This window comes from Zalophus californianus, chromosome 8 (assembly GCF_009762305.2).
Source record: "Zalophus californianus isolate mZalCal1 chromosome 8, mZalCal1.pri.v2, whole genome shotgun sequence".
Classification (NCBI taxonomy): Eukaryota; Metazoa; Chordata; class Mammalia; order Carnivora; family Otariidae; genus Zalophus; species Zalophus californianus.
Genome location: NC_045602.1, coordinates 33,266,005 through 33,293,422, shown reverse-complemented (window position 1 = coordinate 33,293,422; position 27,418 = coordinate 33,266,005). Strand labels below are relative to the sequence as shown.

At 40.6% G+C, this 27,418-nt stretch overlaps 1 protein-coding gene and 1 pseudogene across 15 annotated transcripts in view; both read left to right on the top strand.

The window, feature by feature from the left end:
* The window catches only part of SLC8A1 (solute carrier family 8 member A1), a 369,635-nt gene that overhangs the window by 236,581 nt on the left and 105,636 nt on the right, over positions 1-27,418 (top strand). The gene's annotated exons all lie outside the window — the stretch shown is intronic.
* On the top strand, positions 22,152-22,464 carry LOC113937190 (annotated as a pseudogene).

The following is a 27,418-nucleotide window of genomic DNA, read 5'->3' as shown; positions in this document are numbered from 1 at the left end:
CTGGCTTCTCTACAGACTATATGGTTCCCCGACTGCTTGGCTTAAGCATGAGGAAGCTTTGAGTGTGTCAAAAACAAAAATAAAAAACAACCAAAAAAAACTTATCAAGCTCATGTATAGAACAAAAATGTGCCCAAGAGGGAATGTATAATTTAATAAAGAAGGAACAAGAATACTACATAGATCCAATAAAAGACTATAGATGGTAAAAACAGAATTATTTCCATTAAAGAGCATTTGAAACAAGGGTTGTCTTTTACGTTCACTTGGGCATTTTTGTCCTATAAATGCATGCACACGTAGAGGGCTGTGTCATAACCATTGTGTATTCTCAAACTCAGGAAAGCGTATCTGGACCAGTGAGCCTTGGTTTTAAAACATATTAGAGTTACCCCCTTAGAACTCCAAGCAGCCACCCCAAAAAGTAATTTCATATTCCTTATCTCTCCTGGCTTCTTCCCCAGAACTTGTGAAGTGTCCTTAAGACTGTGTTGAATGTTGACATGACATTCAGTTAGGAGTGGGAGGGACCAATTATCACTGGATGTGCATTTTAGGAATTAAATTAAAATGTTGTGTATCTTATGGTTTTATTAAATTTCTTACAAGGTTACAAGGTGACTTTTCATACAAATATTGTCATGTCGCTACTCCATTGTGGTTATCCCTCCTGTGGCTTATGTTAGTTTTTTGTGTCCCAGCCTAGCACCAGAAACAGCGCCTAGGGCCTGTCAGCCCCACTCTCCCTGCTTGCAAACAGGATGACCATACCATGGCCCGAACTTCCATTTTGACACACACATGGACACAAGTTGGCACCACTGAGGGCACCAAATGGAGTCACTGCCTCCATCTTTTTAGTGGATCTCTTGGGCTCATAGTAATCACATTTCCTCAATTAATTGATGGGAAGAGTATGGCATTTTGTTTACTTTTTGGCCACAACTCTTGCCTCAGAGCCATATTTTGGAAGTTACTCTTAACATAATTTGTCAACCAAGGCAAAGGAGACATCCCTAAATTATTTTCATTCTTCTCTTAATTCTGCACATATTTTCCATAACAAAATCATGGAATTTTAAAGCTGGAAGCTGTCCCTTTTGAAATGAGAAAACCAAACTCCAGAGAGGTGAAGCGACAGACCTGAGATCCCAAAATTGCAAACGGAAGACCCCCCAAGGACTCGGTTCCCTAACACTGAGTCCAGAACACCATCCCCTACTCTACCCTAGCCTTCTGTTTAGTGGAGATCTTCTCTATACACAGTTGGTTGGAAAAATGTTTCACATCGTCCCTTTGAATGTACATGACAAGAGATAATCCAATAGCTAGGAGGTATCGTGAGCTTCTAGGACCTCCCAGAAGCTGAGGCTCTGGATCCCTGCCATGGACTGCATCTCCAGCTGGTTTTCTGCCCACTCACAGCCTGCGAATGTGCAGATGGTGAGGATATCATCATTTCCACCATGGAGGTGGGGGAGAGAAGAGCCACTGTTTCGTGTCAGTTTATTTCTAATTCCTTGTTGTTTGTCATGTTAAAATCCTCTCACATTTGCAGATGTTAACCAACAACTAGGAGGAAAGACTTCTTGTTTCAAGTGCAGCCATGGAGATGGCATTAAAAAAAAAATCTGTCATTTATGGGGGGTGGGGAGAAGAGAAAGAAAGCAGAAAAGAAAGGAAATCTAGAAGAAATAGAAGAATTGGGAGAAAGAGAAGATGGAAGGAATGGAAGAAGGAATGACAGAGCTCAATCCCATACTGTTCTTATTAAATGGTGCCTCGTGCATCAACCCAAATGTTCACTCTTTGATATAATTGTCTACTCACTAACATATGCAAAATTACAGTTGCACAGTGTGAGCTCTCAAGTAGATATGTCCATATTACCATAATGAGCCTGTCAATCTTGTTGCAAATGAACAGAAACCAATATGCCCGCAGAAGTTCACAGTCTCCTGAGAGTTGGGTGGATCTGAGATGTTTACCAACTATGCAGACTGACTAGATCTCACAAGGGTGGCATTACCTTGGAGTATGTGTCTTGATGGTTAAAACACAATTTTCTGGAGTGAAATTTGAAATACAAAAAACAAGATAATGTTTCACCCTGTGGTATAAAGAAAATGATATTTTTGAGAGTTGAAAACAGTAATTCTTTGCTACATTTAACTTCATGTTTTCTGATGACCTTTCTGAAGAGGCCATCTGTATGATGGGGCAGTGGAACAGCCTGCAAGGAAAAAAGCACCTTATTTAACGACTCAAGTTAAGAGCAGCTTGATAGGCAGTGTTATTAATTCAACTTCCCAAGTCTGGGCACTGCGCATTGGCTACCTTCTTATAAAGTGGTGTTCTTTTTGATCCTTCCCATGAAGGGAAATGACTTAAGACCCCAATCTCATTTCTATTTTTAATCTATTGATGACTTAGCAATTGGGAAGAACTCTTCTTTTCTTCTTTTTAATGTGTAATTACCAGTGCTAACATTTGCCTTCTGATTAGGTGCAAACTTTCCAAGGAAGTAAGAGCTGGTTTGCAATCTCATTTTATCCCCCTTCAAAACAAGCAACTTCTACAGTGACAGGTTTGAAGAGACACATTAGAAAAAGGCATTTTTCTTTAAAAAAAAAAAAAAACTTGCAAACAAACTTACAGATGTAGAAAGAACTGTTTTATATATTGGTTTTGTCAAACTTCATTGTGCTCGCCTCGGACTCAATAAAAGAATAAACTACAAAGTTCAACATGTGAAACCAGAGTCACATTAAGAAACTATAAATTCTTATATGGGCACATTATAGAAAATTTGGAGACAGAAATTAAAAGAAGGAAGAAGACAAGAATCCCTAGTTTTCATATCTGTCATTAATGATCCCTATTTACTTATTGTTTGCTAAAAAGTTTTACAGATGTGTAATCATACTGCATATATGGTGGTGGAAAAACAACATTTTTCTCACTAGAGCTTATAACGAGAGCATTTTTCTATACCATGTACTGTAAACGTCTTGAACAGGATCATTTGAAACTCCACTTCATTTGTGTGTAATACCTCATATGTGTTAAAGTTAATGCAGGGGAAATAATTGCATTTGGATATGTGGTTGGATTAGATAAACTTCCAAGAGGAAAGAGATGTAAGTCAGATGAGGCTTACTTTGTATTTACTTGTTAAATGGTGACCTCCATCAGTCAGACAGACTCAGTTACTCACCCTTTCCCCCAACCTCCAGGCATTGCCCCTATCTGGAAAACACAAAGTAAACATAGGCTGAAAGCTCGAATTAAAAGATCCCCCATGTGGGAGGTGGGTGGCTGGGTGGCTGGGTCAGTGAAGCATCTGACTCTTGATTTTGGCTCAGGTCATGATCTCAGGTTCATGAAATTGAGGTTCTTGGGCTCTGTGCTCAGTGAGGAGTCAGCATGAGATTCTCTCTCCCTCCCCCTCTGTCCTTCCCCCCCTCTGAAAAAAAAAAGAGAAGAAAGAAAGAAAGAAAGAAAGAAAGAAAGAAAGAAAGAAAGAAGAAAGAAAGAAAGAAAGAAAGAAAGAAAGAAAGAAAGAAAGAAAGAAAGAAAGAAGAAAGAAAAGAGAGAGAGAGAGAAAGAAAGAAAGGAAAGAAAAGAAAGAAAAAGAAAGAAAGAAAAAGATCCCCTATGAGACCGCTTCCTCGTGCAGCTGGTCAAAGAAGAGAGGTTTAAGTAATAAGGGAATCGTGAGACAATCTGTAGACCTTCCAAGTGATTGACTAAGATGTTGACCCGCGTGGGCTAAGTTTATTCCTCAGGGACTCCAATGCCGATCTTTGGAAGAAAGACTGTTCTATTCTTGTTTTTCTCCCTTTCTGCTGGCCACCTGTTCCTGCTCTTCCGAAAAGAAGGACGCCCCACGACAAGGGGGAGGTTATCCACGTTAACCTGATGCCAACCAGCCACTTCTCTTTGTTTAAGTCTGTTTACACAGTCTCTTTGGCAACATGAAGTAGAAATTGATTTTTTTTTTTTTTTGTATCACTGACTAGCAGGTTTTGTTTTTCCTTTGCCTAAAGCTTATCCACCTCACACACTGAATTTTTTCTAGTGAGATTTTTTTCTTTTTTTAATTTTAAGAAGAGAATTATTTTCACGTCCTGGTATTTTAGTAATATCCCATTCTGACATCCAGTATTTTAGGGAGTTCCTTAAAACAAAACCTGCAAAATGTTTATGGAATAATGCATTTCTTCTTTATTACAACTTGCTAATGTTGAACTCTTCCCAGTAATTTCAGGAGGTTCTGTAGATCAGCACCTATGCTGCTTCCTGATGCCTTCATGCAATGGCTTATAGGGCCCAGGGCCCGAGAAGCCGAGAAAACGGAAGAGCCTTAGTGGGAATCAAACTCTTACCTCCCTTAGTTCCATCATCCCATTAGTGGAACTACTGAATAGCCATAGGCACTTTTTTGCATACAAATATAGTTCAGGGTTGTTTTTTCAACTATCCAGCACTGAAGCACTCTGAGAAAACATCCCGTCTGTCCTTCCCCAAACTCCAAATTAAATCCGGACCATAGACTTGGTTAGGAGAAAGTTTCTTCAGTAGCAGATCACTGCAGTGGTGACCAAAAAATATTCCAAACGCATCTCTATTGAAAAGATGGAAATTAACTGGACCAGTCATTCTTAACCAGAGGCACGCATCAGAATTATCTGGGAACCTTTCTCCAAACACATGAGTAACGCTTGGGATTCAGGTCCTCTTGTCATAGGACCAGGGCATATGTATGTTGAAAATTTGTCCAGATTATTTTATTGTAAAGCGCTAGTTAATAATCACCAACTTTAATGACAGTGATAATGTTAAGTACCTGTTTTTGGCCAAGCATGTCTTACATAGTTTCACCTAGTTAGTACTTATAATCTCTTCTTAATGCATATGCTATTTTCACCCTCTAGATTAAGAAATTGAGCTTCAAGATGGTAAGTGATTTGTCTAATGTCACTTACTGATAGGGCAAGTATTTTAACTCAACCTAATTCCAAAATTCTATTCTCTTTACACTATATTAAAGTTCTTCCTCCCCTAATAACAAAGCAACACCGAAGAAGCCATTCTCTATATTTCCAGACAATATTTATTCTGCTAACATTTTTAATATTCATCACAATATCCATTTAACAATTAAGGAATTGTTTCATAGGTTGTTAAGTCAGGGTACAGAAAAATGGCTCGGTTTGAATTACTTTAAAAATGTCACACACACATGCACACACACGTTTTGAGAGTAGATCCCTAGATTAATAGATTTGGATGTGTACTTTTAATACAGCCTCAATACTTTTCTTTAAAACAAATATTAGTACTTACCAAAACACCTTTTTTTTTGTTCAAATAAAATCCACAAATTGAATATCATGAGTCATTTCCAGTGAAGTCTCCACCCTTCCTTGTCTTAAATAAGGTCTTGGTAGCTAATCAGATTGGGAAGCATTTTGAGCCACAGAATACATTATAGTTCGTCAGTACTCTCAGTATTTAAATGATTCTTGGGCAATTTTCACTACCATACGACCTGAGAAACAAAACAGAGGTAATAGTCACCCTAACTTTACATAAAAACATTTTTTAAAAAACCAGTTTTTTAAAAGCTTATTTTTGGAGGATTCATCTAAAAAAATGCTTCTCAGGGTGCGAAATGGAAGAAGAGCAACACGCCCTCTGCCTCTTACCACCTGTTGGAGACTGGGTGGGTAAGCCCAGGCCTCTCCACCTACCTGAGAAGCACGAAGGCTTATGAAAGTATGAAACGTGGTGAATGATGGGAAAGAACCACACAGGCACTAACCAGTGTGTAATGGGACACATTGGTTTTTTTTATTTGTTGGCACTTATCCCAAGTAAAGATACTTAAAATTTTATAACTGATATTCTATTTATTTCAAAAGGTATTGAGAGAAACTACTTCCAAGAATGTATGGGCATTTGTAGAGCAATAGGCCTGTTTTCCATTTGGTTGACATTGTAACAGAGATATTTCTGATGAGCTAATGGCAGCCCTGAGAGGCGCCACACCAAAGGAATTCATCTGCTTAAGTTGTCAGGGTGGTATGCAGCTCTTAGCTTGGTCTCCTTCAGCAGTCATTGTTTTGTTTTATTAAAAAATTTTTTTCAAAAATAATTTTTTTCATCTGTCTATAAAATCTTGAAGAAAATTGGAAGGAGCCATAATTCCATCTCCAGAGCAATAGAGTTTTGTGAAATTTGGGTTTCATCTGTGTGTGTTTCCTAGAGGTATTGCAGCAGGTCACAAAGGCCTCCAGGACCCAGTCCTGTGACAATTGGCAAGCTTATCCTATCTTCAGCTCTGCTAGTCATCTTGTTCTCGCTGAATGTCCCTAGAAATAAAAATCTTTTGCCCCTGGTAATGTGGAATCAAGATAGAAGACATCATCAGGTATAGATTTGTTTGTTTTGAAATTGCTTATGACCAAAATGTTACTTTACAATGAACAAATAATATAATACTTTCAAAACCAGAAATGACCTAAGGTTCCTAAGATTAGAGCTAGATCTTCTCTATCAGTAAGCGGTAGGCCCACCTTCAGTTTTCTCCCTGGCTACCATCGTCTTAATTTGCTTATATATATGCAATTTATTCCCAACTATATATCACTAAAAGGAAATTTATTAAACCTAGGGAAAAAACTGACCTTTTTTAATCCCCCCAATAAGACCTCAATAGGAAAACCTTATAATAAATTTCAAATGACCACAAAAAAAGGCACCCCATAGTTTGTACTTTATTTTTAATCTACAATCTGGAACATTTTGTTTGCTTAATATGCCTGAGTGTCCTCAAAAACTGAAGATTTTATTTATTTATCCCCTAGAAAGTGATTTTTTAAAAAAATTCTATAAATAGTTTTGGTGGAATAGAGAACTAAGATTCAAAAAAATCAAGCAATCTGTTTTAATGGACTCAGAATCACTACCTTGCAACAAGTTTGAAGTCAGGGAATACACACTTACAAAATATTGTTGCAGCATTTTATGGGAATTGAACGTAGTTGACACAAGTTAATTTTTTCACCTCTAAATCTATTATAGGTGATAGTGGAAATACCACTGAACATGGAGTCAGAGAATCTATATTTTATTTTATTTTATTTTTTTTAAGATTTTATTTATTTATTTGAGAGAGAGAGAGAATGAGAGATAGAAAGCACGAGAGGGAAGAGGGTCAGAGGGAGAAACAGGCTCCCTGCCGAGCAGGGAGCCCGATACGGGACTTGATCCCGGGACTCCAGGATCATGACCTGAGCCGAAGGCAGTCGCTTAACCAACTGAGCCACCCAGGCGCCCGAGAATCTATATTTTAATCACAGTTCTACTCTTTATTACCTGTAAGACCTTTAGCGAGTCACTGAACTTCTCTGCAATTTGGTTTAATTCTTGACCTCACCTTTAAAATGAGGGCTGGAGGAGCTAATCCCTAAGGTCCTTTTCTCTTGTAAAGTCTAGTTATTTATGCATTTTTATTAGAATTCTGTGTGCAAATTTGCATTTTCTATTAACATATTAACAAAAAATTTAAAACAGAGCTATGACCTGGAGTGATTAAAATGTTTATCATTTGAATGCAGGCCAATATAGCTAATGTGACATATATGCCCTGAGCCTTTTTTCTTCATTTTTGTAGCACCATCTGCTACTGTAGCATTTGGGAGAGTTTATTTAAATAATCACATTAGTGAAATCCATGCCTCAGACCCATCTCTACACACACACACACACACCCAAGAAACACACATACACATATACACACACCTTTGTTGTATTCTTTTTTTAAAATTCTTTTTAAATTTTATTTTATTATGTGATGTTAGTCACCATTCATTACATCATTAGTTTTTGATGTAGTGTTCCGTGATTCATTGTTTGCGTATAACACCCAGCACTCCATTCAGTAGGTGCCCTCTTTAATACCCATCACCAGGCTAACCCATCCCCCCACCCCCCTCCCCTCCAGAACCCTCAGTTTGTTTCTCAGAGTCCGTAGTCTCTCATGGTTCGTCTCCCACCTCCGATTTCCCCCCTTCATTTTTTCCCTTCCTACTATCTTCTTTTTTTTTTTTTTTTAACATATAATGAATGTATTATTTGTTTCAGAGGTACAGGTCTGTGATTCATCAGTCTTACACAATTCACAGCTCTCACCATACCTTTGCTGTGTTCTAAAATTGCTTCGGTCAGGCTTCTTCTGCATTCTGACATGAAGCATTTTCAATCACCTGTCAATTGATGTGAAACAAAGCCCCTCTGGGATTTGGCCTAACCTGGAGACTGACTGGTCAGGGCCATGGTGGGCCTCAGCTAAGCAGTGTACTCACGTGCACCTGCCATGCTTTCTGGGGGCAATAGCCTTCTTCCTTCAAGGCTATAGAAAGCCAATGACCTGTGCTTGGAAAATTCCCCAAGGCTCAAAGCTTTCACATAGTTCAGAGCTGATTCTAAGGTACCAACTCCCCACTGCTGCCCAGAATGATGACCAAATTCTCCTCTGGGGTAATCTATAGGAAATGGCCTTTCCACTCCAGCATGTTTTCACACAAAAATGACGGTTTTCTACCCTTTAGAGATTACATTTCAGAAAATGTGGGGAAAGAAGGAAGACTCTGAGGCAATGATGGAAAATGCTCATTTTTTTTTTCAACAGAAGTCTGTTAGGCTGCAGGCTTTGTCGGGCACTTGCAGCAAGACCGGGTCTGCACAGCCCTAGTTGCCTCTGACCATTTTCCTTGCAAGTGACAGAATTAAAAACAAATAAAAAAGTATGTTCTCAAAAGTGTCATAATAGAAGCCCATGAACAAGTAGTCAGAATTTTTAAAAACTGGTATGCTTAAGAGAACGCAAACCTCCCGTGAACAGACTGAGTGTGGAAGCATATCAAAGCAATATGCGTTCACCATCTACTTTCTGAAATGAATTAAACAGCAGCTACTTTTCCTTATAAAAGGTCTGTTTGGAAGGCAGTACTGGAAACACCACACACTCAACTGGCAGATCTTAAGGGTGATGGGCAGAGGGATCGACTGCTGAGCAGACTGACCAGCCCAGTGTTTGGGCCCCCACCTTGCTCTGATCTGAGGTTCTGCTTACTGAAATTCAAGAGGAACTGCAATGAGCAAAATCTCTCATGGGGGCTGGTTGGAAGCATTGACAAAGGAACCATATTGAATAAAATCCAAGTAGAAAAACATCATTGCTCTATTGGACTCTGGCTAAAAGTTTTATGATTACAGGGTAAACCCAATAAAAGCAGACATTATTAAGTGGTGTCAAGACCAGAGTCTGCATAGTTCAAGTTTTCCCTGTTCAAAATGGGTTTCTAAAGGAAGGTCTGGATGAACGTGTATCATGTGCTTGTAGTGTGGGTGTAACTGCCCCTCAGCAAGAAATGCAACTATAGTCTCTATCTGGAGCATGCGTTTGGTGGTTTGTTTGTTTTTGTTTTTCCCCCATCTGCACTTATGTGTGTGTTCAGCTTAAAACTTAAATTATTGACTAGCGAGGAAAAGAAATACTTAAAATCTACTAAAACTGTTAAAAGAAGAGAGGTTAATTGAAGAGCTATTTTATGAACCAATCCAAGATAGGTCATGTAGGATAACAAATACAATCTCAGGCTGCTGAGACAAACCTATCAAGTCCCAGTTCAGCTACTTCCTTACTGTGCAAACTTGGACAAGTTGCTTGACCTCTGTAAACGTCAGTTTCCTCATTTACAAAATGGGTTTTATGGAATAAAATAAGGTAATATATATAAAACATTCAACATCTCTCTGACACATAATTATATAATTATATTAAGTATTATAGTAATATGCAAGGCGTCATTGCCGCTTAGAAACCGAACATGATGTCTGTCTGGGGACATTTGGCATTATTTTAAAACATTTGTTTGCGTTCATCACAATATACATCTCAAGAGAGCAGCAAATAGCGCAGGGAAGGAGTGATTTATTTATTTTTTAAAAATCTGAATGTAGTTGACACACAATGTTACATTAGTTTCAGGCGTACAACAAAGTGATTTAATAAGTTTATACATTATGCTATGCTCATCACAAGTGTAGCTCCCATCTGTCATCATATACTGTTACAATATCATTGACTATATTCCCTAGGCTGTACCTTTTATTCCCATGATTTATTCATAACATAACTGGAAGCCTGTATCTCTTACTCTCCTTCCCATTGTGCCTCTTCCCTTCCCTTGCTTCCCTCTGGCAACCATCAGTTTGTTCTCTGTATTTATAGGTCTGATTCTGCTTTTCGTTTGCTTGTTTTTTATTTTTAAAAATTTTTTAAATACTTATTTATTTGAGAGAGAGAGTTCACGAGTGGGAAGAGGGGCAGAGGGTGAGAGGGGGCGGAAAGCAGACTCCCTGCTGAGTGGGGAGCCCAACTCAAGGCTGATCTCACCACCCTGAGATCCCTGAGATCATGACCTGAGCCAAAACCAAGAGTCAGATGCTTAACTGACTGAGCCACTCAGGCGTCCCATAGATTCCACATATAAATGAAATGATATGGCATTTGTCTTTCTCTGTCTGACTTACTTCACTTAACATATTACCCTCCAGGTCCATCCATTTTGTCACAAATGACAAGATCTCATCCGTTTCTATGGTTGAGTAATATTCCATATATATATATGTGTGTGTATATATATATATGTCTTATTTATCCATCCACCTATGGTTGGACCTGTGGGTTGCTTCCCCATTTTGGCTATTATAAATAATGCTGTAAAAAAACATAGGGGTGCATACATATAAGGAGTGATTATTTTTTTAAAAATGAGTTACCTTTATAAATAAGATGAGACCAAATGAAAATATTAATGCAAAGACATGCCTTCTTTGGTTTGGTTTCTTCTGCTAAATTAGGTGGTTCAAGCGGGTCTCGTATATTAATGGTTCTTTCCCAAGCAGAAACAAATAGATATGTAGAGCATACAGTCAGAACGTGCAAAAATTTTACCTTGTCAAATTCCATGCTTGCTAAAATTTTCCTCCCAAGCACTCTGTCTTGAGAAATTCTCACTAATCTCCTTTAGATTTACACATTGATCTTTCCAGGTGGGCATTTACTATTTATGTTTACTTTTACTGTTAATTCTGTCACAAGATAAAAATGGCTTGAACATTTCTCTTCATTTATAGGCACTTAATGTGACTATGTAATATGTGTTGGGAGCAGGGAGGGGTAGAGGAGGGATCAGGCATAGACTCTCAAAACTTAAAGAGGAGGGTGTCATACTGGGGAGAAAAATCTGTACGTAGAACAGCACAAGGCATAGAATTCCAATCAATGTGCCACTTCCATGAGATTGGGTCAGTTCAAGTGGGAATGATTCTCAATTGATACTGAATTCCTTTTCTTTTGATTTTTCATGGCCATTTCATATGGTGTGTATCACAGCCTATTTCAGGTTACTCCATTATATTGGTTGCCTATTTTTAACATAGCCATTTATATAATTCTTTCAAGAGCTAGGAAGCTACCTTTGAACACTGTAAATAGTCAAGTGGCCTTTGATTTACTAGATTTCCTAGATTCCTTATCACTTGGCAAATATATAAAACAGACATTTTCCAAAGAATGAGCGCACTAAGTCTTATCCTCCAGACATTCCTTCCCTTTGTTAAACACACCCACAGTCTCCTCTGGGACTCTAGTGACTCTTTCCTGGGTAGGAAGCCGCCTCAGGATCTCAGGAGTGCCCCCCTGTGGCTGCTCTACAGTGTAATGGATCTTAAAAATACCCGGCAGTAGGAAAAAGGCCTTGATCATGCCTAGAGGGGCTGAAACTGACTGGTGCTTTGTGTCAGATTCCTCTCTCTCTCTCTCTCTCTCTCTCTCTCTTTTTTTTTTTTGTTTGTTTTTCATATCATGCACAACACTTGGCTACCCAACTCCAAAAACAACATTCTCTCACAGCAGTTGCCAGGGAAAAACATGAGGTGGAAAAATCAGAATAACGTCTCCCCTAAGGGCGAGATTATACAGGAAAAGTCACTGGACAACTCCCAGCCTGGGCTTCATAGGTTGGCAGGAAAGGCGGTCATTACCTTAGCTATGTTGGGAAATTTAAAGAGATAACAGATGTGAAACGCTCAGAATGAGACTCTCACATAGTAGGTGCTCAATGAATGAAATGGTGGTGGTTAGCCTGGGGCCCTCCTCGTTTGCATTGACTCTCTCCTGATTCACCTCCCATTGCTAAATCCAAGGGCTCAGAGCTTCTACTTACTTTCTAATCCCCTAGGGAGAAGGTCTGGAAGGCTTCAAATTTTCTAAATCGGAAAGCTTAGAGGAAGCAATCTCGCTGGAATGTAACGCTTGCAGCTGCGTTTTCACAGCTTTCCATTAAATTGCTCAAATGTTCATTTTTCGTATCAGAGAAGGCGGGCTGCTGATGGAGAGTTGGCCCTCCGACTCCAGAACCTTCTGCACTCAGTAATTACTCAGAAATGTCACAATCTGCCTGCAAGCTGTCCCCATTCTACTTTCTTACTTTCCTTTTGCATTGCTCCTGATTCAAGTGGTCCTCTTGAGGTCTTGGAAATGCTTCTCCGGCACTTAGACATATCAGAGGGTGGCCCTAGAGCATGGAAATTCTTCTCTCCTCTGAATATCTTTATCTACCAGGGAAAGAAAAATAGATTCAACTATAATGCACAGCAGAGTTGGTGCCTTCTCCATGGTGAATATATTTCAGGTGCATGGGCCGATCCATCACAAAGGAGAAGCGCAAGACTCCCCTTCAGGAGACATAAGGCCCTGGTATCATTTTGCATTCCTTTGATGGTTTTCCCAGAGTGAGGTTATGGGCTGCAGCCTCCATTTGAATGGACTTCTTAGTCTAAAACAGGTAAAAACAACCCTAAAGCCATGATGTCCCTAATATTTTGATATTGAAATTTAGAGTTCAGAAATTATTCTAGTTTCTTTCCACAAGTCGAAAAGAACTCCAGTAAGTAACTGACTTAGTTTGGTCTAAAAATTTAGGGGCTACCTTGGTTTCCAAAGCATTGTGGCTACTTACTGTAGAAACTACGGGTCGTGAAATGACTCCTTCATGTCACTGGCCCTGCTCCTGCTGACATTCAGTAGGCACTTGTATGCATGTTCGTTGAAGGAACAAATGATTTGTCATAATTGCACTATCTCTTCGGAGATCCCAGATTTAGAAAAATAATCTTAACCCCCATGGACTAAAGAGCAGAGCCCCATTAGCTTTGCTTTTCTCAAATGGAGATAGCACAAAGTAGCCTCTGCATTTCAAGTTTCTCCTTCTAGTCTGGCTAACTTGGCTCAGAGCCACAAATTTAGCTTCTTTTCTTTCTAAGCGAGCCTAGCAAGTCTTGAAACGCATGATGGTCGCATCCCTCTTTGTCTTTTGCTGTTACTGAGTAATTACAGGCATGGTCTCTTAAAAATCTCTGGTCTTCGGTTTGCTCCTGACAGGATGGATAAAGTGATACCATGAGTAAATGTTAAAAGAGGCGCCTGACGCAAAGAACCAGCGGCAGCTGGTTTCCTAACATTTTTAGGCCTTTGACATTCAAAGCAGTATCTACGCCATTCTGTTTCCTATGTAGAGCTTCACAGAGGGAGTGTCCAGTTGCTGGGGGCAGCCATTGTTCTTGGTAGTGGATGGAGATTTATAATGATAGCCTTTTCTGCTCCGAGCTCATGCCACAGGGAGAAGCTACGTAAACACGGGCGGCCTGATGGGGGGACATCCAAGATGACAGTGAAATTCCAAGTTACACAAAGCCATTTTACTACTGATGGAATGGGCTTTATTTGCAAATATGAAATGAAATGTAGACTTTTTACCCTTCTGTCTTAGTTCATTTCCTAAAATGATATTTACAAAGACCTAGACAGGCCTACTTAAATGTCTTTGAGGTTTTCAGTTCTGGCTTGTCGTAAAATTCTAGTGGACTCATTTCTCCTCAATAGTCACATAAACGTTCTCTCCCCAACCCTCTCTCACTCTCTCTTTTCTCTCTCTCTCTCTCACACATACTACACATCTTTTCCTCTGTTTAAGGAAGTCATAAGACCTTGCTGCTATGTAGAACAATATCTGTAGTCAAAATTGAGACTGTATAGTCCCTTTATGTTCATTTCTTGGGAGTCTGCCCCAAAGTCAAGAGCAAGCTATAGGAAATACACCAAACCATTGAGTGGAACATTGCTTGAATTGTAGAATTATACATAATTATTTTTTTTCTATCCCAAATATTCAACAACATAAATGTGTTAATTTCATAATCAGAAAAAAAATACCTATATCTATCTGTCTGCTCTCACTGGATTTGGACAAATTAGCAGATATTTATGCTGGAAAAACTCCCACCCCTTCTGGATCCGAAAGGTGACAAGCCAGAGTCTGTGGGCGCCTTCTTTAGAAGTAGAAGGTTTCTCATGGCTGTCACAGGCTCGGAATTGGGCTTACAACGGATCACTCTCACACCCTTCCTTGTCTCCCATGTGGAGGGTAGTTTGCAGAATTTGGAAGGACAGAAAGGTTATTCATATCCCAAAGCTGGGGGATGGCAAAGAAGAAATGTAAAGGGAATTAATATTTATGGCAGCCTTCTACACCCCGTATACTTTACTCAGGCTATGTCTTGTAATACCTGTGAGGAAAGAATTCATTATCTGTTTTAAAAGTGACACACATGTGCGTCTATATGTGTGTGTAGATGCAAGTACATACTGGAACAGTGTTCCATTGAGTATGTGCTCAATACATATTTATGGGATGAATTATTCTAGGAATATAGATTTATATAACTTTGAGCATCTTCTATACCTGTATATCTATACAAAAAGTGTTCATAATCACATTCATCTGCAAACACGAGAATGATAGAAAGATGTCTCCTCTGAGACTTGCTGAATGTGGCCGGCACATTTTTCCTTCTCCACTGCTGCAGTGGAGTTCAATTCAAAAATTCCTCTTAACCAATCCAAATAATATCATTTTCCAGCTGTGGTGTTACATTGGGGCCAGTTCAAGTGCCAAAAGCCAAACCCAAAGGAAGCCAAAACAATCCACATCTTGAACGGTGAGAGTATTTTCCACCCATCATCACCACATGACACACTGTCTCAGGAGCCTCCTAGAGCCTGGGGAGTCCTCCGCGCTGCCAGAGACTCAGCCCAGAGCCTGCCTCACCATCAGCCCTTAACGAGCGTTACATAATAAGTATTCTCTGTCTCTGGGAGTACCCATTTCCTACTCATAATTTATGACCATGAGGGCTTTCTTTCCCCGCATATAATGCCATAACTCTGTGCTCAAAATAATATACTGAAACCCCAACCATCATCAGATAGCTTTAAATTCAGTCCTATCGATGGGTTTCCCAGGCTCTTGTCGTGGAAGTGAACACCGATTTCACAGTTGGCTTTATTATGAGACATCAAAGTACAGAAGAGGTGAAGCAATGATTACAAATCAAAAAAACTGTCCCCTTTTTTATTATATTAAGATATTAGTTCAGTTTCTGAAGTGCAAAGTAGTAATCCCCACGTAATCAATAGATTTTGTGAGGAGACACATACTTTAAGGGAGTAGTTGAAATTTTATTTCATTTAGCAAATTGGACTAGTTCATTTGAAGACAGAAGTGGGCAATAAAGGTCCAGGTATTCAAATCCAGAGCTTGATTTTCTCGCTCCATGAAAGAATGCACCAGCTTTAACTGGTGGGGAGGTGGGCAGTATTCCCAAGGTGGCACAGTGATTGAGTGTGGGGAGGAGAGTCAGGGACCTGCGTTTTGGTCCAGCCACATGAACTTGTGTACCGTGGACAAGTCGTTTACCTTTGTGGACCTCGGTTCCCTCATCTGGAAAGTAAGGGGCTAGAATAGACATCTTTCAGGTCTCTCAGCTCTGAAAACATTGTAGCTCTAGATTTGTTTACTTTCTTTTTTTTATAGTTTTTTTTAAAGATTTTATTTATTTATTTGAGCGAGAGCAGGAGAGGGGGGAAGGTCAGAGGGAGAAGCAGACTCCCCGCTGAGCGGGGAGCCCGATGCGGGGCTCGATCCCCAGACTCCAGGATCATGACCTGAGCCGAAGGCAGTCGCTTAACCAACTGAGCCACCCAGGCGCCCTTGTTTACTTTCTAACAGCAGAGAGACCAAAGAAGACAGAAACTAGAAAAAATCTTCAGATAACTCCGTGATCTCAGTATGCACCACCCGACAGCTAAGACTATGCTTCAACCAATGATAGGGGTAGTGATTGAAAACAATGTTAAAGATAAACACTGAAAAGGTAGCATTTGGGTGCTTCACTTACCTTTAAACAAACCGTCTTGATGTTCCTTTATGTATGCTTGACATTTACTGATTGTTGTTTCCTATTCAGATGAAGGTTACCCGTGTGGTTTTAGTAAGATTTTAGTCACAAACTTCACTAAATAATTTAAAATTAGTCTCCATAAAATTCTTCTTTTTTTCCCTCTTACAGTTTCATTAAAATTTATTTGGGAAACTATATGGGCCTCAATAATAGAATTGTGTCTTATGTTTTGGAGCTGTTTCCATGGCAACAATGACAGGTGCAAGTTCTGGTGTATGCATATGTTCCTTTAAAAAGCTACTGCAATTACCACTGTAAAGGTAAATTCCATTGCAAATAACACCTAAGTACCTACATTGTTACTCTTAGAAGAGAAGGACTTCTAGAGCTAATGACATACATTAATCTCCAGAAGAAAAAAAATTTTTCACAAAAGAAATTCTTTGAACAATATTTGAGCTACTTTATATAATAGAAACACACTTAACTTCATAGAATATGCAGATTTAAGGAATTTGGAAGACTTACTGCAATGCTGCGACTCCGGGGGTATTGCCAGCAAGAAACAGAAGAGGAAGTTGGACAGTAACAAAGTGATTAGGGCAGCTTCTACAAAGGCCATTCAGTTTGAGGATAGGCATCAAGCCTCTGTTTTTCTATCTAATCTTACTCTCCTAATCTTCAGCCTCTGTGCATAGATAGATGCCATATAAACAACACATCATTCTGAATATATATACCTTGTCATTCCTTGAAAATAAGTTGGAAACCAAAACAATAGTGATCTGTGCATTCACATGCTCCATCTCTCTTAAAATAACATACTTTGTCTGTAATCGGAACATCTATGTGCCCACCAAAAGTGGACCCCCCCCCCAACCTATATGCCCCTGATTTTCTTTGCCTTTCGTTACAATCCTATGACTTAGGTGCCCAGATAGAGTTGAAGGTTCAAAAGACGGAGCACAGATAGTATTTTGGGTCACATCCAAGGTCTCCTCAGGGTGCCTATTTCCACAAACCCCTAACTAGATTCTGACCCTTCCTGTACTTGACCTTTAATGATCTACCACCTCTCTCAAGCCTTGCTTTACTCTTTGAACTGGACCCATTCATTGCCCGCTAACACCTTCCTGGCCTGCTCTTAGGACACAGCATCATTCTATTAGATTGTGAGCTTCTGCATCTCAGAAACTTTATCTTACTCCTGTTGACCACACCCCTCCAGTTCCTAGTCCAGTGCCTCCCACATTATAGGGGGCCCAGGCCAGAGCCCAGGGACAGCCAGACCTGGCTCCAGTGTCCCTGTCCTGGGCCAGATTCACATTCAAACAGGAATGCTGAAGAAAAGAAGATAGGTTTCCCAAAGTGTAAGATGCTTTCGCAGGTGTCAGTGAAGGTAGGTGCTGCTGGCTCTCAATGAGAAACGCACACACCCAACAGCAGTCTAACCTGAGGGGTTTGTCTTCCAAGTGAGATTTATGTGAAGGAGATGAGAGAATGCAATTGCCCAAAGCTCGGGGGAGAAGATCCGTGTAAGGAGCTCTGCAGAAGAATGAATGTTAAGAGAAAAGTGAGAGTACCAGATTCACCATAGTTGGGGAAACCCATCTGAAGCGAATCCCGGAAGAAAAGAATGGGTATTTTGACCTCGAATCAAGAAGAAAGGAAAAGAGGGGATGAAAACATAGCACGAGTACAGCCATTTTGAGAGAAATAGACAGTCACTTCTCCTATGTGCCACCCATGAATAAAGTGGGAAGATTTGGAGTCCTGAGCCACCAAAAAGATCTGTAGTTGCGTATCAGGTACTCCCACCAAAATTAGAGGTTAATGCTAAAAGGGTAATGGATATTTTCCATTTCTTTTATGTATATTAAACTCTTCAAAAATTTAACTCAATTTTTGCTTTATATTTTTCATACCACCTTTTTTCAGTTCAGAAAAAAAACTGTGCCAAGAACCAGTACATCTCTTGCATTAAGTGGCATTTACTACTATTGTGGAAATACTGAGTATTCTTTATCATGTGTCCTAAGATGAAACAGACCAGGAAGATTTTAGCAAGCAGTGGTGGGTCCAGTTCAGAGAATCAAGCAAGACTTGAGAAAGTTGGCAGATCATTAAAGTTCAGTCTTGATTTCCACCTTCCCTCTTGGTTTGGTGATTCTGCCTTCCGTATATATGGCAGCAGATATCTGCATATGGAAAACTCCCTCCCACATGAAGCTTTCAAACAAAGACAAAGGGACTCTTCTAAAGGGAGAGCAAAGTCATCCTTTTAATTTATTTATAAAAATACATTTAGCTCTTGTTTCTTGTAGGCTATAAAGTAAATATGATAAAGAGCCAGATTTGATTTATATACCAGATTTGCCTTGAATTTTATATTAAATATCTATATAGGCTCATTAATCCTAAACAGCACTCAATTAATTATAATTTTAAAGGAAAATTGAACAATGCATGAACATTTCCCATTCACTGAGCCATTCATAATGTGCTCCGGCCTGTCACGCACATCCTTTTAGTGATCAAGTAAAAGTGGAGATGGAAAGTTATAATTATCTCATTTGTTGAGCTAAGATTGTAAAACAGATAAGAGCAAGTGCTTATCTTGTTTTACATTGTAGATCAAAGTAGTGCTTCTCATCTGACCTGGGATGTAATACATGAGTTGTTAGGATGAAAGCCATCCTCTGGAATGTACATTAAGGGGACCAGAAGGAACTGATGAGGGTCAGAGCATTCTAGGAAGTGGGAAAGGCACAAACAAAGTCAAAACAACTGGAAGGCAGGAGTGCCCAGGGTTTGTTTAGAGTTGAGGATTTGTATACAAAATGGGGGAAACAGGGCAAACCTAGCAAAAGCTGAATCTTTAAAAGAACCCATAACGTTTCTGAACTTGCTGGGACTCACCATAAGCAAGTACCCTTCTCGTAATACAGTGGCTTGTCTTTGAGCCTGGAGTCTGTAAAAAGGTCCCAAACTGCGGACCTAGAGATGTATTGTAGCCGCAGCTCTGTTGCCAACTTTGGAACTTATTAAAAAAAAAAAAAAAAATCAGTTCATCTTCCTAGACCTTAATTCCAAATCTGAATAATGAGTTTTGTTTGACTGCTCTCTTAAGACTTTTTACAGATCAAAAGTGTCGGAATCCATCGAGTAAGACAGGAACTAACCCAGCTTTTTGTACCAATGTCACGGTCATTAGTAACTGGACTGTCATGGATGTATGTTATTCACAGCTTCAACCTACATACTTTTTCCTAATGCTCTTTCTTTTACCCATGAATAATTGCTCCTTAAGGGAGCAAACACAGAATACAATGGGGCAAAAAGATAGTGTGTATGACACACAACAGAAATGTGGCCAGGCTGTTTCCAGAACATTTTTAGAAAAGTATTGTCATCAGGTTATGCTCAGGAGAGCCTAGTGAACCTTTCCAGGAGAGAACATGGAGCCAAAATGCAGGGACAACAATGATGCAGTGCTGTGGAAACAGAGATCTATCAGTATTTCTTTCAGAGATTTGTCAGCAGAGCATCTTGCAGATAATATGGACTCCTGATTGACTACACAAATGAAGTTTTGTAGCTGCATAGAAAGAACCAAAGAGAGAGAAATGCAAGGACAAGTTCTCCTAGCTTTGAAAAGATTTAAGGGGTTTCTCGGACAATGGATTTTTTTGAACTGTTTTCTCTGTTTAATTAGTTCCCACGTTGTGTTCTTAAATACAGATTATATTTATTTATGGGAAAATAGATTTCTCGGAAGTGGCATTTTTATTTCCCTATTTTTTATAATTATGAAAATGGTATTCTTTCAACTTAGTGGGGTCAGAGGCCATTAGCTATCTCTAATTGGCACCTTTTCGACTCAAGGTTTATCCCTGTTAATTGCACATGGAACAAATTCAGTGATGTGTGAACAGTAGCCAGGTCAACAGCTTTCTGGAACACAGTCAAAATGAAAGGTTGAAATCAGTCAGCTTGGTCATTATGGTTATTAGGTTACATATAAAAATAAATACAACATATTAACATGTGAACATTGTAGCATATAACCATTATGAAATTAATCATGACTGCCACATCATAGCCTTTCAATCAGTAATGGTGTGCATACGTGAAAGAACAATTGCTTTCCCTTCCTTAAAGGTTAATAAAAGGGAAGCAATTTTAGCACAACACGCTATTTGCAAGAACTAAAAAGTGAGCACCCTTCATGTAAAATACTTAGCAAATAATGTCTGTAAGTCTAGGTGTCACTTGATTCCATCACCACCATTCCCACCAGGATTTGGTGATATAGTCTAGAATTCTCAATTATTTGTGCAGCAAAACAGGCTTGTTTTAAACCACTTCTAGCCACACACCCCCATTTGCGCTCTCCATATAGACCCCAGTAGGTCTGTGTATGTGAAAAGCTCCCTGCCGCCCAAACCTTTAATGAGGACCAGAATATGGCAATATTAGAGTTAGCCCATGATGAAGACCTAGGGGTCTTTTCATTAAGTGCAGTTCAGTGATGCCAATCCACCAGTGCCTTTGCCCGTCCCCGCAGTGGGGCTTTCGACATCCTGGGGTTTGGGCTGCAACCGTTGGCCTCTGCTGTCAAATTACCCCGCTTTGTTTCTCAGGCAGCTGCAGCTGCTTCCAGTTGGCTCTAATTCCAGCGTCATGCCAGTGTAGACTGCAGCCTTTTCCACATTGTCGCATATCCCTAAGAGCTAAAACTAACTCCATCTTGCTGCTTTACGTATGTGAGTTCTCATGTAGGCATCTCTGGTTCTTTCTTGTTTTGTGTGTAGGTTGTCTATACGCAGGCATAGCTAAAGCCAGGATCTCTTGCAGGGAGAAAAAAAGATAACACATATATGATCCCAGAACTTGGGTATCCTTTACATTGAGATGAAATTAGATGGAGAATGACTGACTTTGAAGATTTCTATATTTCATAGCAGAGAGCTATGTCAGGGCTTTGTCAATAATTTTATTTGCGAAGAGCAGTAATCAAGGCAATTTTTTTTTTAAATAAATGATTGCATTTGGAGAGAGAAAAGTCACTTTAAGCACGCATTACAAATATGCTAATTATATTTCCTCTTTAAGGTATTCATGTGTCAGCATAAGCTGGATTCTGTATATGTATGGCTAGACCCTAAGCCCTTTGAAGGCAGGGAGCAGCTCCTTGTTCTCTGAGTTGCCTACAACCTAGGCACAAACTGAGTCTAAACAACACAATTATCTCTTTGGTCACAGTAATTAGCATGGCCCTGGCCTTGTTGCAGAGCCTGGTGCTGGCTGTAGGGGATCAGAGATAAAAGACCGAATCCCTGATTCCGAGGAACCTCATCAAGGAGATACATTAATGGTTATTTGCACATGGTATGATTGAGCTATAAAGAAAGAAACAAAACACTCTATGAGAACACAGATTATGGAACTCACTCAAGCCTGAGCTGCAGTTTGGTGAGAAGGAAAAGAGTGAGGGAAGACATCCTATTATGGATAGAGTCCCTAGTTTCTATTGCTAATAATTTACAACACCCATAAAACAAAGAACCATAAAGAAACTTAAGTGTTGCATTAAAAGGCATGAACTCCTTGTTATGTAATAAGAGTTCAAAGAAATGATCAGAGCTTTGACACCCAGTAAGAATAATCAAGAAAGGTCCTATGGAGAATGAGGGTCTCCAAGTACAGCTGTCCGTTACTTCATTTAAAACTCAATGGTGAGCTCTCCGCCCGACCGCCGCCGCGCCGTCATCATGGACACGAGCTGTGTGCAGCCCATCAAGTTGGCCAGGGTCACCAAGGTTCTGGGCAGGATCAGCTTGCAAGGACAGTGCACGCAGGTGCGCGGGGAGTTCATGGAAGACACGAGCCGCTCCATCATCTGCAACGTGAACGGGCCATGAGCGAGGGGGACTTGCTCACCCTATTGGAGTCAGAGCGAGAAGCTCGGAGGTGGCGCTGAACTTGTGTCTGGGTCCTGGATGTCTGGGTCGACCACTTGGCTCACAGGGATGATCCGCGATTATTAATAAAGCGTTTATGTTGTATGTAAAAAAAAAAAAAAAACTCAATGGTGAGCGCCCCCCAAGCAATGACCCTGTTGTTAAAACGTCTCCCCGTTGTGATCATTTTCCAGGTGTGCATTTTTCAAGCGAGCTACTTTGATACAAAACAGTATTAGGTTTGCTTCATCCACGTGTTTTATTACACCTCCTGGCCATTACATTAGCTGTGTTACATCAGTTGCCCCTATTAATAGATGTTCATTAATGGCACTTCCATTAACTAATTTCAGGATTAGACTAAAAGCCACCAAGTAATCTTTTAGATCATTCATTAACAGTGGGACGCCGGCATTTGCTACTTTTTATGGACATTCGAGTGTGGACACATTAGTGAAGAATGCTTCCACTTCATGTCTAACAAGGAAACAAAATTCAGGTCAGTCCAATACCCACACTGTTGGTTCTCCTCTGCCCCCAGAGTGGAAGGGATTAGGGTAGGAGAATCCAGGTCTTTTCCAGAATCCTAAGTGTCTATACCTGACTCCTCTGTGGAGGTAGGATCCAGAGGTAAGGTCTGTATACAGAAACCAGGTTTTTCTCAAGTGCCTTGACATTCTAGGCCTTTCCTGTGCCTGAGCAGGTGTGTGGCTCCCGCAGTCTATGACTTTGCAAGCCTCCATTTCAGTTTTGCATGGAACACGGAGCTGACCCTTGAAACCATAGAAGTTTGCAGTATAGAGAGTACACATGGTATATAATGCCTCCAAACCTCCATCTTCTTGAGTCTTGGAGCATTATGTAATTACAGAAGTGCTGTATAGTCTCAGCAAGGCTAAGTTTGAGCAATTATGTTGCGAGAGTTGAACCAGACTGATAGGCCATCCCTTGCCCCGCCTATCATCCAGCAGGCTCCCCTGTGTGTGTAAATGAACTGTCTTATCAAGGCCCAACTTTTAGAGGGAAAACAATAAAACCCACTGTCATCTCATGTACTTTAAAACAGGCAAGTTAGCCGGAATAATTAGAAGGGGAGCTGGCTCAGGAATTCATCATACACCTATACGGAAAAAAAGAGTACTGTTTCCCATCTTATTTTCTCCTCCACTGAGCCAGTGGAGCTCACCAATTCTGTGAAAGCATCAGGATTGGCAAAGTATAAATAGAGTAATGCTAACGCCGAAGCTCACCGTTCAAGTGATGAACGTACTTGTCTATGTCTGGCAGCTCCTAGGATTACACCAGATGAATCTGTTTATCCAAGTGAGGCAGAGGTAAAGTGTGATGCTTAAGGAGAGGCGTCATCTTTGGGAGGGGCTTTCACCTCCCCACACCAGTCTCCATCTGAGAAAAAAATAAAGGGTTTGATAGGCAGAGACAGACAGCAGCTTCAAGATGCGTCCCACCTGATTTTCCCCTTGAGCCCCATGGAGAGAAATTGTGCATCCTGCACTGGGTGTAAGAGGGATTCTGCAGGATTCATTGGGATCTCTGACTCCATCCCACCTCTCATGCCTTCTCCCCAGTCACCACATTCTTTTGTTTACAGAAAAAGGGAAAGAATAAGAGAATGGGCTAAATGCCATTGTCTGGCAAAGAGAAAGTTATTAGTGGCCATAAACATAGCAATAAGCACTAGGACCTGTTCAGTGCTGTGAACAGTTTGTACACTACTGCTCTGTTCCAGGCATTATTTTAACTATTTTATGCACTTTTTTTCTCATTTACTAGTCTGATGCAATCTGGAGTGCAATGTTGTTTTGCATTCCCATTATACAAATGAGAAACTGAGGCTTAGCAAGGTGGCCTGTCATTTAGTCACCCAACTAGCCAAAATTAAAAGCACTGCAATGCAAATGCTTACGCTCTTCTCTGTATCCCTTGCTGCTGGCAGATATATTCCTTGGTTTCTCATGAAACAATCGCTCAGAGGATGAAGTGAAATACAGTTGGAAGTCCCACGGTTATCCGCTCTAAACCTAAGACTTCAACCCTCCAGGGAAGCTGTTGTGTTCAATGGAAAAAAAACCAAGGAACGAGAAATCATAGGCCTGGGTTCTAGTCCCCCAAAGACATGAACTTCACTGTCATCTTCTGGAGAAGATAGGGTAATATTCCTGCCTCAAAGAATTGTGAGAATTAAACAAATATTCTTCAACCCTGCAGTGACTCAGAATCATTTGCGCAACTAAAAACAAAACAAAAAAACCAAAACACTATACTGGCCTAGCTCTAACCCAAAGCCTAAAGAATCTGAGTGTCTAGTGGGTGGTGAATGGGAACACAGAAGCAACTATGTATTTTCTCGTTGCCATGGGTGATTAAGATGCACCACCATGGCTGGTAATCACTGGATTAGACGAGGTATGCGCACCTCATACCACTTAGCCCAGTGCCAAGCACGTATAAAATATTCCTCTTTTCCAGCTGTGACTTCTTTAACACCTCCATGAGGTTCAGCTCCCTTTCTCATAAAGTGATGGAGTTGTAGCTCTTGGTATCTTCCGGTTCTAAATAGTGAAGTTAGGAGGGGCTTTTCGGAAAGCCTGATTTGTGCCAAATCTGCAAGAGAGGCAAGGTCCAGCCTCTCTTTGACTCTGCCTCTCTTGAAACCTCTCATTAACAGAGTCTCAGTCTTTTTTAACCTCCCCAGGACCCCAACCACACTCTAGGAGGTAGCGTCATCTCATGCTAAGCCCAGATCTTTGCCGTTCAGTTAAAATAGAGCTAAGTGATCCGTTAAAATGACTCTATCTCAGTAGACAATTAGCTATCATTTCCCTGCCAGATATCATGTATGAGTCCCCGTGAAATGAAAATTTCAGGCCCTTTCGTATCTTTGTGGTAGATATATTTATAGCTGAGCTACTTTGAACCCATACCAACTTAGGTGGCTCTCTGTGTAGCTTCTGGGCAAGACCCGCTCTGGTTCTTGGAGGTTCGTTCCTGCTTTGTCTCTGACAGTCTCAGAGACAGGGCAAACCTCTTGTGCATCCTCCCCCAATTTTCCTATTGTAAATCAGAATATGCTCACTTCGAATACACTGACAATCCAACAAATTAGCGAAAAAGTCGTTCTTGCAATAAAAATACTTAATGGAAATGGATCAAACAGATATTTAATCATTTGTATATATAACCTATTCACTGCTGCTTGCTTTCCTGAGGCCAACATTTAGTGCATTAGATAATCTGAGGTAGTGATTGGCACAGCACCAGGGACTAGTTACAAATGGGTCTTCCCCGATGCCCCACCCCCCCCCAGTCATCTGCATAACCTAGGAAGAGATGGAGGCTGTATGGGGCGCAAGAGGATTTTAATTTTTCCCCTAGGAAGGTAAGAGCATTCAAATAGCAGCGACCAATACTTAAGTGCACTCAGACATTCTCTTAAGAAAACATTATATATATATATATATATATATATATATACATTCTTTTTTAAACTATTAAGAAGAAAGGGGGCTCTTCCTGGGCTCCCTCCCTCCTTCATCCAGTCTGAGCCTGTTACACCGTTCTTATACCCATCAGGCAGCCTGTCAGGAGAAGGAGGAACAAAGAAGACAGAGCGGAGAAGAGAGAGATGAATGCAGACAGCTGTAAGCCAAGCAGAGTTTTAACCGCCCTCATATCCAGGCCCTAAAATAGACGCAAAATGGCACATGCTTATATTTCATTGGCCAGGTTAAGAGTGAGCAGAAATTAATAGCTGAGTGCCTTTTTCTTAATGAAGTACTGCTCTGTCAGGGAAAAAAAAAAAAAAAAACAAACCAAACCAAACAAAACAGAAGGGCCAGGAGATGAAACCCGTCTTTGGACCAGGTGGCTAGCAGGCCTGCAAGTGGCAAGCCAAATGCACGAAGACCTGTGCCCAGCTTAGGGCCCTCCCAGCAGGCACCCCAGCCCTGAGGGCTAGAGCCTCAAGCCTGAGCCTGACTCACGCAAAAACACTGCTATTCTTCCCTCACTCAGGGCGGGAGGGGGGTGGCGAAGGAGCCACGCTGGAGAGCTGCACTCCCCTGGGAGCCCTGAGGCACAGTTGCCTTTTGTCCTCCTTTCTTGCCTCTCTGTTACCTCCATGCCCCTACATGTTCTCCTCTCTCCACCACTTTCCTCCCTCTTCTTTCCCTGCCTCTCTCCTCTTCCTTTGTTTCTGTCTCTTTCTTTTTTTTTTCTTTAAAGATTTTGTTTATTTGTTTGAGATAGAGTAAGAGAGAGAGAGAGAGAGAGAGAGCACAAACAGGAGGCGCAGCAGAGGGAGAGGTTAGAAGCAGGCTTCCCGCCGAGCAGGGAGCCCGATGCGGGGCTCGATCCCAGGACCCTGGGATCGTGACCTGAGCCGAAGGCAGACGCTTAACCCACTGAGCCACCCAATCGCCCCAGTCTCTTCTTTTTCTTCAAAGAAAAGCCTCTTAAGGCATGGCCATGGTTATTCTTTTTGGTTCATTGTTAGCCAGTTGCAAGGTCAGAGGTTCAAAGATGGAAGAACAGCCAAGGGACTTTGGCCTCATTTGCCTGAGATGAAAAAAGGAAACATAAGAAATAGCGTTATACACAAACAATGAATCATGGAACACTACATCAAAAACTAATGATGTACTGAAGGTGATTAACATAACAATTAAAAAATTAAAAAAAAAAAAAAAGAAATAGTGATCCCGCTCTCTCAGGCAAGACAAAAATCATCTTATTTACTTGCAGTTTCAGTCAAATTCCGCCTAACCAAACTTGGCCAGAAAGATAGATAAAAAATCATCCTGTCATAGGGGAGCTGTGCTGGGGCTGCATCCCAGTTTCCAAGCCATCTCTTGGATGGCAAACTGACTTAGATGACATCTCTCCTACGGACCTAGTAAGACTAGTGAAAATACTGATTTGACTCCTTTATGGCTATTTCTAAAACTTAAAAGAAAACGGGCTGAAGTGGCTTCAGAAGACGTTACTTATGAGATAGGCTAAGAATTTATTTGGAATGAAGACCAAAGGGGAAAAAATGCCTTGTAATGGGGGTTTTGAGG